The sequence below is a fragment of the Dipodomys spectabilis genome, unplaced genomic scaffold, assembly GCF_019054845.1.
Source record: "Dipodomys spectabilis isolate Male_0828 unplaced genomic scaffold, ASM1905484v1 ptg000121l, whole genome shotgun sequence".
NCBI lineage: Eukaryota > Metazoa > Chordata > Mammalia > Rodentia > Heteromyidae > Dipodomys > Dipodomys spectabilis.
In genome coordinates, this window is record NW_024870798.1 from 1042664 (window position 1) to 1054908 (window position 12245).

Genomic DNA, 12245 nt, shown 5'->3' on the forward strand with positions numbered 1-12245 from the left:
TATTGCTCCAGATGAATTTTTGGATTGCCTTTTGTATTTCCTTGAAGAATGAGGTTGGAATACTGATAGGTATCACATTGAATTTGTAGATAGGCTTGGGAAGTATTGCCATTTTCACGATGTTGATCTTCCCAATACAGGAGCATGGGAGTTTTTGCCACTTTCTAAGTTCAGTTTTGATTACCTTTTTCAGTTTTTTAAAGTTGATTACCTTTTTCAGTTTTTTAAAGTTTTCATCATAGAGGTCCTTCACTTCTTTGGTTAAGTTAATTCCTAGGTATTTTATTTTTTGTGGGGCTATTCTGAATGGCGTTGTTTCCTAAATTCAGCCAACCTTTTCTCATTGTTGGCATACAGAAAAGCCATTTATTTTTGAGGGTTAAATTTATACCCTGCTACTTTGCCAAAATTTTGAATCAGCTTGAGTAATTTTAGAGTGGATTCTGTGGGATTCTTTAAATACAAGATCATGTCATCTGCAAAGAGGGAGGGTTTTAATTCTTCTTTCCCCATTTGGATGTCTCTAATGCTTGCATCTTGTCTTATTGCTGTATCTAGGCATTCCAACACTATATTGAAGACAAGTGTAGACAGTGGACATTCTTGTCTCATTCCTGATTTAAGAGAAATGGCTTTAGTTTATCACCATTAAGTATAATGCTGGCTGTTGGTTTGTTTTATACAGCCTTTATTGTATTGAGGAATGTTCCATGGATTCCTACTTTTTTCTAGAACCTTCACATAAAGGGGTGTTGGATCTTGTCAAATGCTTTTTCTGCATCTATTGAGATAACCTTGTGGTTCTTATCCTTGCTCCTGTTGATGTGATGAATTATATTAATCAATTTGCGTATATTAAACCAGTTTTGCATCCTTGAAATGAATCCTGTTTGATCGTGGTGTATGATTTTTGGATGAATTTTTGAATGTTCTGAATCTTGGTTGTTTCTGTGGTGATGTGTCCAATCTCATCTCTGAGCTCATTTATTTGGGTGTGTTCTCTTCTTTTTCTGTTAAGATTTGCTAACAGTCTGTCAATTTTGTTGATTTTTTGAAGAACCAACTGTTTGTTTTGTTGATCCTTTCTATGGTTTTTTGGATTCTATTTCATTTAATTCTGATTTAATTTTAATTATTTCTGTCCATCTACTGTATTGAGGTTTATCTTGCTGCTCTTTTTCTAGGAGTCTCAGATGTCTAATTAAATTGTTGGTTTCAGATCTCTCGAATTTGTTAATGTAGGGACTCAGAGCTATAAACTTGCCTCTGAGTACTGACATTGCCGTGTCCCAAGGGAGCTGATAATTTGTGTGTTCATTTTATTTTAATTTTTATTTTTTGTGAACACGCTGTACAGAGGGGTTACAATTACATGGGCTGGTTAATGTGTACATTTCTTATCAAGCATTGCAGCCTCCTCCTTTGTTTACCCTTCGCATCCCTTCCCAGCCTCCCTCCCACCCCCCCACCCAATCCTCCCCGCTTTCCCCCCCCCCGACCAACATTATTAAGCTCATTTTCGACATGACAACTTGTACTTCTCATTGTTGCTACAGGTCCACCTGTATCCTTAAACGACTTGTTTTTCCCCATCTTCTCTACAAGTTATACTGACATCAAATATAGTGAAAGCAGGGGTTATATTGTGGGGGAGGGACATACAAAGCTACAAATGCGTTATAAATGCGTTAGAAACAAACGCGTGAAAGGAAAAAAAACATTAAAATACGTATCTAAGGATTCATTTTCCTAACATCACATTATCTGACCTTTTCCGCTTGACTCATACATATAGTAGATATTGCAAATAAGGGAAAGGATGAGACCTATATTTCTTTGTGCCTGGCTTACTTCACTTAATATAATTTTTTCCAAGTTTTTCCATTTCCTAACAAATGGGGCAATGTGTTCATTTTTGAGGAATACCATGAATAATTGATTTTTGTTTCTAATCTCTTCCATGACCCACTCATGATTCAGCAGTGTATTCTTCAACCTCCATGTGGTACAGGAATTTCTTTGGTGGCTTTTGTTGTTGAATTCTAATTTTATTCCTTTGTGGTCTGAGAGAATGCAAGGTATAACTTCAGTGTTTCTGAATTTAGACAATGGGTTCTTTTCTTGTACAGCAAAAAGGAACACACAAACTAACTTGCACTTTGTTATTTCTCCATGTTCAATTTCTCTTTTGGTATCAGTTTCCACCTGCAGTAAAAGTTCCTTCTATGTCCAGTAATAATCCATGGCACTGCTCGAGGTAAAAATGAATGTTTTTAGGCTTCATTGTACTAGCACAAAGACATCTTTGGACATGAGGTAACACGCCTTTCAGACACAACTTAGTAAATACAAAATATAAAATTTAAATGGCTTAAAAAACATTATTCATGTACATATGGCCATATAAGATAATGTTAAGTAAAATAAGCCCCAAGATAGGGACACAACTTGTTTTTTTTTTCTTTATTGCAATTGTTTTAAATGTATCTAAAACGTACTATGTGATTTTTTTTCATTTCTCCTCCATGTTCTTCCCCCATGATATAACTCTTGTTTTCATTGTATGTGATGTTGGTGCCCTGCAACTTGCATATACATTTTTCTAGTGTAGGGAGGAGAAGGGAAACAACAAAATGCTGAAACAAAAATTCAGGATGACCTATTGTAACAATGATATGAATAAGACACTATGTAGAAAACGAACTTTACAACTTGGGAAGGGGAGGGGGAATTGGGTAGATGGGGAGGGAACAGATACCACAGGAAAAACAAAAGAGGATGTAACAATAGGAAATGTACTCATTACCTTACTTATGTAACTCTAAGCCCTCTGTACACTATTTTTACTATAAAAAACATAAAGGAAACCATTATCCAGGAGTAGATTAAGTTCAAATTTCATAAGTGCTCTTAAATTAAATTTAACTGGGAGAAGATTCTCAGAAAAGTTTATTTTTGCGTGTGTGTGTTGTGCATTATTTCCCAAGTGTACACAAGCTAACAGTAGAAGAAACAATAGGAATAATAAGAGAAAGAAAAGTTCTGTGTTTAAGTATAATGGTTCAATATACTATAGAAGACTTTGCAAATAAGACAACATTGAACCAATAAAGCCAAGGCCATTATGTAGAGTGACATTGAGAAATAATTAATACTAAGAGGAACATGAGCGTTGAGGCCTCTCTCTTTCAACTTCTATCTCTAAATCATGGTTGCTAATCACGCAAATTTGTAAAATGTACAATAAAAGAATAATTCTGGTTCCAAAGCAAGTTAGATATAATAGCATGGACTTAACTGGAAAAAAAAAGTCCATGGTGAGAAAGCGGGAATTATACTAGCAATGAACTGGTGGCCAAAATCTCATTTCTTTTTCTTTCTTTTATCTTTTATATTTTTTTTTTTTATGATTGTGGCAGGGTTTGAACGCTGCCTGGGAAATATCTCTCCACTCTTCAGCTCAAGGTTAGTGCTCTACCGCTTGAGCCACAGCGCCACTTCCAGTTTTCTGGTGTTTAATTGGAGATAAGTACCTCAAAACCTTTCTTTCATACTCGTACTGGATTTGAACTGCAATCCTCAGATCTCAGCCTCCTGAGTAGCTAGAGTTATAGACGTGAGCTCAAGTAATGGAATACTAGTCATGAGCAAGATTGCTGAATAAGGTTGCTCAGGCTTTTGCATACACACTTACAAACATACACATACACACAGAGGCACATATATGTGCAAACACACCTGCACAATTAAAACAACTCAGAATATGGAGAAATGTTAGAAAACAATAGACAATATATCCTGAGTAGGACTAGATCAAGTGTTAATTTTTAATATTAGAAAGTCCTCAAGTGAAATTTCTTCAAAGAAGTTTGAGAATATTACATACCTAGGGACCAGAGATAATAGGATTTCAAGTAATCATTATTAAAGGGATTGGATCCATGGAAGAATGAATCGGAGACCCCTTCAGGTGCATCTGAAAATGTTCATATCCTGGGTCAAATGATAGAACATCTTTGAAAATAGTACATAAACAGTTTGAGCAGTCAATCTAATGTATAAGATCATAGAAGTTCAGATTGTTAGTCCGTATCTAGATTAAATAAACCACCAAACTATGGCAGGGAAATTTGATACAAGCCTGGAATTCTAGCACTCAGACTAAGACCAGAGATTAGAGAGTGGGATTACATAGTGATACCTTCCCTGGACCAGGTAGGATAATTTGATCTCAATGAAACATGCCAAACAGGAATACATAGTTGGAAGTTTGGGCTAATTTTGTCATTATGTTTTGAGAAGGCAATTTTCCTATTGAAATGCAACTCATATATAATCCTCAGTTGTGTTTTAAATGCTCTCTTCATTACACAACATTCCTAGATGCAAAATGGCTCATGATTCCCAATCAAAAATTTGAAAAAGTAAGCATCATTCTGTTGGATTTCAAAGAAATAATGAAGGATTACAAAAGTTTAAGCCTGGAAAAATACAAAGTTCATCTAATGTAGGACTTTGTAGACCTTGCTAAATTAGAATTTAGATTTAAAATAAATATTTTGGTTTTGTTTGTAATTTCATATTCTATAGGATACTACAAAATTCTTTTTAAGTAGAGGTTTTAATTGACAAATTCACAAATGAGTCTGGCATTTTATTTGCCTAAAATATTCTTTCAAGCGAGGTATAATTAGAACTTAGATAATTGATAATTCCAACACTTCATGTATAAAATGATAGTGTGAATAATGTAGACAGAGCTATCAACAAATGGATGATATTAATTTATAAACTTAGAACAAACAATTTTTTGAGGCTTTGGTGTAACATGGCATGAAGAGAGTAATTGTGTGAGGTCTGGGTTATTCTATCTATTCGTAATACAGGAAGAAATTTTCTTAATAACATGCCTCTGTATACAATGAGAAAAATGCTAGGATTGGAGTTGGTTTTTATTTTTTGACTTGTCCTCAGGTTTGAACTCTGTGCCTGGCCACTCTCTTTGAGCTGGTTTGAGTTCAAGGGTCATGCCCTACCACTTCAACCTCAGTGCCACTTGAGTCTGGCTTTTCCTGAGAAGTTTATTGGAGATAAGAATCTAAGAAATCTTCCTGACTAGGTGGGCTTTGAACCATAATCTTCTCATCTTAGCCTCCTGAATATCTATGATAGATAAAAAATATAAATAATATTTGCAAGTGTTCTGATTTCTAGAAATCAGAAAAATGTTCCAGCAAAGTTTAGTGTAGTGTACTTTCCACAATACGAAAGGCATCATATTAGCACAAGTGTAGTATTTTTTCACAACAGTGATAAGTTATTAATGATGTGAATTAAGGGAATTTTAAGGTGCACCTTACATATTGGAAACTGTTGGGCTAGGAAGACTTTATGGCATAAAAGCTTGGGCTTGATGGTCACAGAAATAATAGCTTACTCTGATGAACAAATGTTTACTCTTGAGGAATTAATTATTACACATACTTCGTAGTTATAAACTCCACCAGAATGTGGCTATTTTTTTCTGTTGATTTCTCAATATCTAACACCCCTTTAGAAACTGCAGCTATTGCAGAATTAAATAACATGCAAACAGGTACTGTTTTGAATATCTCTGATATGGAATATTCACAATTTGAAAATGAGTGGTTAGTATATGTAAGAACTTTGAAGAACACATATACTCTGTCCTTTTAACAATTATTCAGTTTTAAAACTTAGGAGTTTCCAGAGAATTAAACTGTTTTCTGTTTTACTATGAGACAATACTAAAATTATATTTTTTTTGAAAATTATGGCAGGTATATTGTGAAAATACTGTATATTTGGATAACAAATCAAGTTGATAAACCTCTGATAAAGAAAGGTGTAATTAATTCAAATCAGATGCCAAATAGTGTTCATTTTTAAAAAGGTAATGCACATAGAATAATATTTACTATAGCAAAACAGTGAAATTATACTTTATGAAACTTATTTTTAGTTTAATTTTATTTTTAAGGTGATATATACAGAGGTTGCATTAATTGTAAGGTAGTGAATACATGACATGTCGAAATTTTACCCACTACCTCATTTTTCTCACACTTTTCCTTTCCCCCCAAACCCCTCACAAGTTTTAATGTAAATTTCCAACATGTTGTCTTGTGAGTATTGCTATTGCATTGGTTTGCCCTTTGTCCTTTGTCTCCCCAATTTGTTGTTCATCTTGCCTTGTCAAATTGAGATAAATGCATGTGCAATACACACAGTACTGAAATCAAATACAGAAGGGGATGAACTATAGGGGAAAACACAAAAGAAAATAGAAATCACATAGTACAATAAAAAAAAAAACAACCACTAAGAAAAACCTCTATTTCCATATCTAGGTGTTCATTTTGTTCAACATGATCTTGTATGATCATATATACAAAGCTTTTGAACCATTCTGCTCATCTGTTAGTGTAATTCTATACATTTCCTATTATTACAAATGAGGGAAACTATGGAATCTGTTTCTTTGAGTCTTGCTTATTTTATTTAGCAGGATTTTAAAAAATCTTTCCATTCCTTTTTGATTTGGAAGCATAGAATTCAACCACATTTTGTTAATCCATTCATTTACTGAATGGCATATTGGTTTAAAAAAGGTTTGCATGTAAGTATCACTTAGGGTCATTCAAAAATGACAGATGACACCTCCCCAGAAATACAAAAATCATGATTTCTACGTAAAAAAGGATTTTATGGAGGTACAAATGTTGAAATATCTGGATGAGTGTAATTGATATCTTCCACTGAATTAGGCAGGAAGATATCTGATATCATATGGGATAAAAATGGTCGTGACAAAATATTCCCTTGAAAAAGATATAGGAGGCTGCCAGAAGTATCAAATAATTCTGATAATTTTGAAGAATTTAGAAATACAAGCTCAAATATGTTTCTTTATATAAAAATTATGTAAGTGGAAGGGCAAAAGAAGGAGAAGAGAAGAAAATAACTGACATCAGATCATTGTCTCAAGTTAGAGTATAAAAAGTCATAATCTAGAGTTTGGAGGAAGATGGCAGAAGGTCTAGGCTAAACAAGGTTTCGCATAGACAACAGTTTTAGTGTTCCAGTCAACAGTCCTAGGCTAGAGAATCACACCCAGTGTGCCATCACAGTACAGTGAGTTTGGCCAGAGATGGAGTATCCAGGCAAGGAAACAGATCTGAGCATCAGAGGCTGGAGCCACCATGCCTACAGAGAATGTCCAGTCAAAAAGATGCCAGATACAGTGTGCATATTCTACTGAACACCAAGAAGAAATGACAAGGAACAGATATATTCACGCTGCAGATCGCAGACCAGAGAGCCCAGTAACCAAGGCTCTGGCATGAATAGAACCCTGACATCCTCACTCCTTCTCAGAAAGCAGAGGAGGGAAGGCAGACCCTCTCCCACCACCAGAGAGCTCCATATTTGATACTGACAAAAGCCCAGACTTTTGACTGGGCAACTACAGGACTTTGGTTGATGCTTGCCTTAAAATAGAGTTCTAGCACAAAAATGGTGTTACTTTCCTACCAAATAGAGGCATTCATGGAATCCAATAAGAGATAGCTGAAAGAAGTCAGGGAGACCAGAAAGGGTATGTTGAATAGAGCCCAACAGAAAGAATGGGAGTCCAAGGAAACCATAACCGATAAACTAAGTGATTTGAGAATAAACACATCACCAAATTAAGGAAGTAATGAAGTTCATATAAGATCTAAAACAAAGCTCCAACAAAAAATTTAAAGTCATCAAAGCTGACCAAATAGAAGGAAAAGAAATTAAAACAATGTGGAAAGTCTTGAGAGCAGGGTAGACCAGGCAGAAGATCAAATCTGATGGATTGAAGACAGCCAGGTTATTATAGAGAAAGAACATACAACTATCCAAGACAAATTCAAGAAATATGATAGATCTATTCAACATTTGGAAGACACCCACAGAAGGCCTAATCTGAGGATAATGGGTGTAGAGGAGCACCTAGAGTCAGAAGTTAATGATCTAGGAAATTTGGTTAACATTTTCCAAGCAGAGAACTTCTCTAACATGCAAAAACATAGGCCTATTCAGATTCAAGAAGCTTTTAGAACCCCAAATAGACCAGACTAGGACAGGATATCCCACTGTGACATTTTAATCCCCAAGGGATCAATTCCAAGGAAAAAATCCTTAAAGCTGTCAAGGAGAAAAGATCAACCACTTACAAAGGGAAACCAAATAGAATAACCTCAGATATCTCAGCAGAGACAATTACAGCAAGAAGAGCCTGGAATGATATATGCCATGCCCTAAAGACAAAGAACTGTCAACCAAGAATACTGTACCCAGCTATACTCTCCTTCATAACCGAAGGCCAAATAAAAAACCTTCCATACAAAGAACAACTGAAACAATATATATCCACCAAACGAACCCTATAAATGAAACTTAATGATATCATACACATAGAAAACCAACAAGACCACAATAAAGGCCAAGAAACCACACCCAAACTGAGAATCCAAAAACCATAGGAATCACCCAGGTGATGCAGCCACCAAGAAGGGGCATAAAATGGTAGGAACTCCCAAACAGCTCTCAATCCTAATTCTCAACATTAACGGATTGACTCTCCAATTAAGCGACATAGACTGTCAAGTTGGATTAAGAAGCAAGATCGTTCTATCTGCTGCCTTCAGGAGTAACATATTGCCCATACAAACATATTTTCAATGTGAAAGGCTGGAACAAAATCTACCAAGCAAACAGCCCCCATAAACAGGTAGAAGTTGCAATCCTAATAACAGATAAAATAGTCTTCCAATTAAAATTAGTGAGAAGAGATAAGAAAGGTTGCTACATACTAATTAAGAGATCTTTCCTTCACGAGAATATTACAATTCGAAATATCTATTCGCCAAACAACAAAGCACCCAAATTTATTCAAGAAACACACTTTCCCTCAAATCTGACATAGATCCAAAGACATTAATTGTTTGGGACTTTAACACACCACTTTCCCCACTAGATAGATCAACTCAGCAAAAACTCAACAGAGAAACAGAGAAACAGAGAGTTCTAAACAACTGCATAGATCACCTAAATTTAACATCTACTGAATATTTCATCCAGCAGCATCAGAATACACGTTTTTCTCAGCAGCACATGGAACATTTTCCAAAATAGACCACATTTTAGGTCACAAAACAAACTTTTCCGAATTCAGAAACATTGAAGCTATACCTTGCATTCTCTCACACAACAAGAGAATAAAATTAGAACTCACCACCAAAAGCCACCGAAGAAAGTCCTGTACCACATGGAGGCTGATAAACAAACTGTGGAATGACCAGTTTGTCATGAAAGACATTAGAAAAGAAAATCAAATATTCATGATATTCAGCAAAGGTGAACACACAAATTACCACCTACTCTGGGACACAGCAAAGGCAGTACACAGAGACAAGTTTATAGCCCTGAATTCCAACACAAACAACTTGTAGAGATCTGAAACCAACAATTTAATGAGACATCTGAGACTCCTTGAATAAGAGCAGCAAGAGAATCCCCAATCCAGTAGATGGAAAGAAATAATTAATATTGAATAAGAATTAAAGAAATAGAATTAAAAAACGTAGAAAGAATCAACAAAAGAAAGAGTTGAATCATCGATAAAATCAACAAAATTGACAGAACTTTAGCAAATCTTATCAGAAAATGAAGCGAACACACCCAAATAAATAAACGCATGGATGAGAATGGAAACATCACCAGAAAAACAACCAAGATTCAGAACATTATAAGGGAATATTTCTCAAAACTTTATGCTAATAAGTTTGAGACCTTGCAAGAAATGAACCTTTTCTTATCAAATATTGACATGCTGAAACTAAACCAAGACGAGTTAAACCATTTAACAGACCCATATACAACATTGAAATAGAAACAACAGTCAGAGTCCTCCCATGTAACAAAAGCCCAGATGCCGATGGATTTACAGTGGAATTTTACAAGGCCTTCCAAGAAGAGCTCACACCAACACTCCTCCAAATCTTCAATGAAATTGAAAGAGAAAGTTCACTACCTAACTCATTCTATGAAGCCATCATAACTCTCATTCCAAAACCAGGCAGGGAGTCATCAAAAAAGAGAACTTTAAACCCATTTCTTGGATGATCATTAATGCAAGAATTCTCAACACACTTTTGGCCAATCGACTTCAACAATTCATCCAAAAAATCATACACCACGATCAAACAGGATTCATTTCAGATTTCATTTCATAAAAAATTGTCTCAATATATGCAAATCAATTAATATAATTCATCACACAACAAGAGCAAGGACAAGCACCACATGGTTATCTCAATAGATTCAGAAAAATGATTTGACAAGATCCAACACCCCTTTACGTTGCAGATTCTGCAAAAATTAGGAATCCATGGAACATTCCTTAGTACAAAAAAGGCTATATATGACAAACCTACAGCCAGCATTATACTTAATGGTGAAAAACTAAAGCCATTTCTTCTTAACTCAGGAACGAGACAAGGATGTCCACTCTCTCTACTTCTCTTCAATTTAGAAATAAAATGCCTAGTTAAACCATAAAACAAGATGCAAACATTAGGGGGATCCAAATAGGGAAAGAAGAAGTAAAACTGTTCCTCTTTGCAGATGACGTAATCTTATATTTAAAGAATCCCACGGACTCCACTCTCCAATTATTCAAGTTGATTCAAAATATTGGTAAAATAGCAGGGTGTAAAATTAACCTTCAAAAATCAATGGCTTTTCTGTATGCCAACAATGAGAAAAGCGTGCTGAAATCCAGAAAATAACTCTATTTTTAATAGCCCCACAAAAAATAAAATACCTAGAAATTAAAATGCCCAAAGAAGTGGAGGATCTCTATGATGAAAACTTTAAAAACTTGTAAAAGGAAATCAAAACAGAACTTAGAAAGTGGCAAAAACTTCCATGCTCCTGTATTGGAAGGATCAACATCGTGAAAATTGCACCACTTCCCAAAGCTATCTACAAATTCAATGTAATACCTATCAATATTCCAACCTCATTCTTCAAGGAAATAGAAAAGGCAATCCAAAAATTCATATGGAACAATAAAAGACCCCGAATAGCAAATACTATCCTTAACAGAAAGAACAGTGCTGGAGGAATATCAATAACAAATTTCAAACACTACTACAAAACCATTGTAATCAAAACAGCTTTGTACTGGCACAAGAACAGACCTCAGAACCAGTGGAATAGAATTGAAAACCCAGAAATAAACGCACAAACTTATAGTCATCTAATATTAAATAAGGGAGCTAAAAAAAATTGAATGGAAGAAAGACAGCCTCTTCAGTAAATGGTGTTGGCAAAATTTGTTAATCACTTGTAGAAAATAAAAAATAGATCCATACATGTCATTGTGCACCAGATTCAAATCCAAATGGATCAAGGACCTCGGAGTCAAAGCAGACACTCTGAAATAATTACAGGTCTGAAATCATTACTAGGTCTCCTTGGCATAGGCTAAAAGTTTCTTAAAAGAGAGGCAGAAACACAGCAAATCAAAGAAAAATTGGAAAAATAGGATTGCATGAAATTACAGAGCTTCTGCATGGCAAAGGTTATAGCTAGCAAGATCAACAGAAAACCTACTTATTGAGAGAAGGTATTCACTAGCCATACAATGGACAAGGTTCTCATATGTAAACTATACCTGGAACTCAAAACATTACATGCCCCAACAACAAATCCTCAACGAAATAACTGCCCAATAAATAAGTGGGCTACATTGCAACAATGAGATGTACAAGTTGTCATGTCGAAAACGAAAATTACAACTTTCGTGGGGAGAGACGGGGAGGACTGGGGGTATGCAGGGAGGATGGAGGGGTCGGGGGGAGGATGGGAAAGGATGGGAAGGGGAAACAAAGGAGGAGGCTAAAATGCTTGATAAGAAATGTACTCATTATCTTGCCCATGTAATTGTAACACCTCAGTAAAATATTTTCAAAATAAAAACAAATAAATAAAAAATAAGTGGGCTAAAGACTTACAGAGAAAATTCTGTGAAGAGGAAAGAAGGATTGCCAATAGACACATGAAAAAATGACCGACCTCCCCAGCCATAAGAGAAATGCAAATCAAAACAACAATGGAAATACCACCTCACCCCAGTTAGAATGGCCATAGACAAGAACAATAACAACAGATTCTGGAGTGGATGTGGC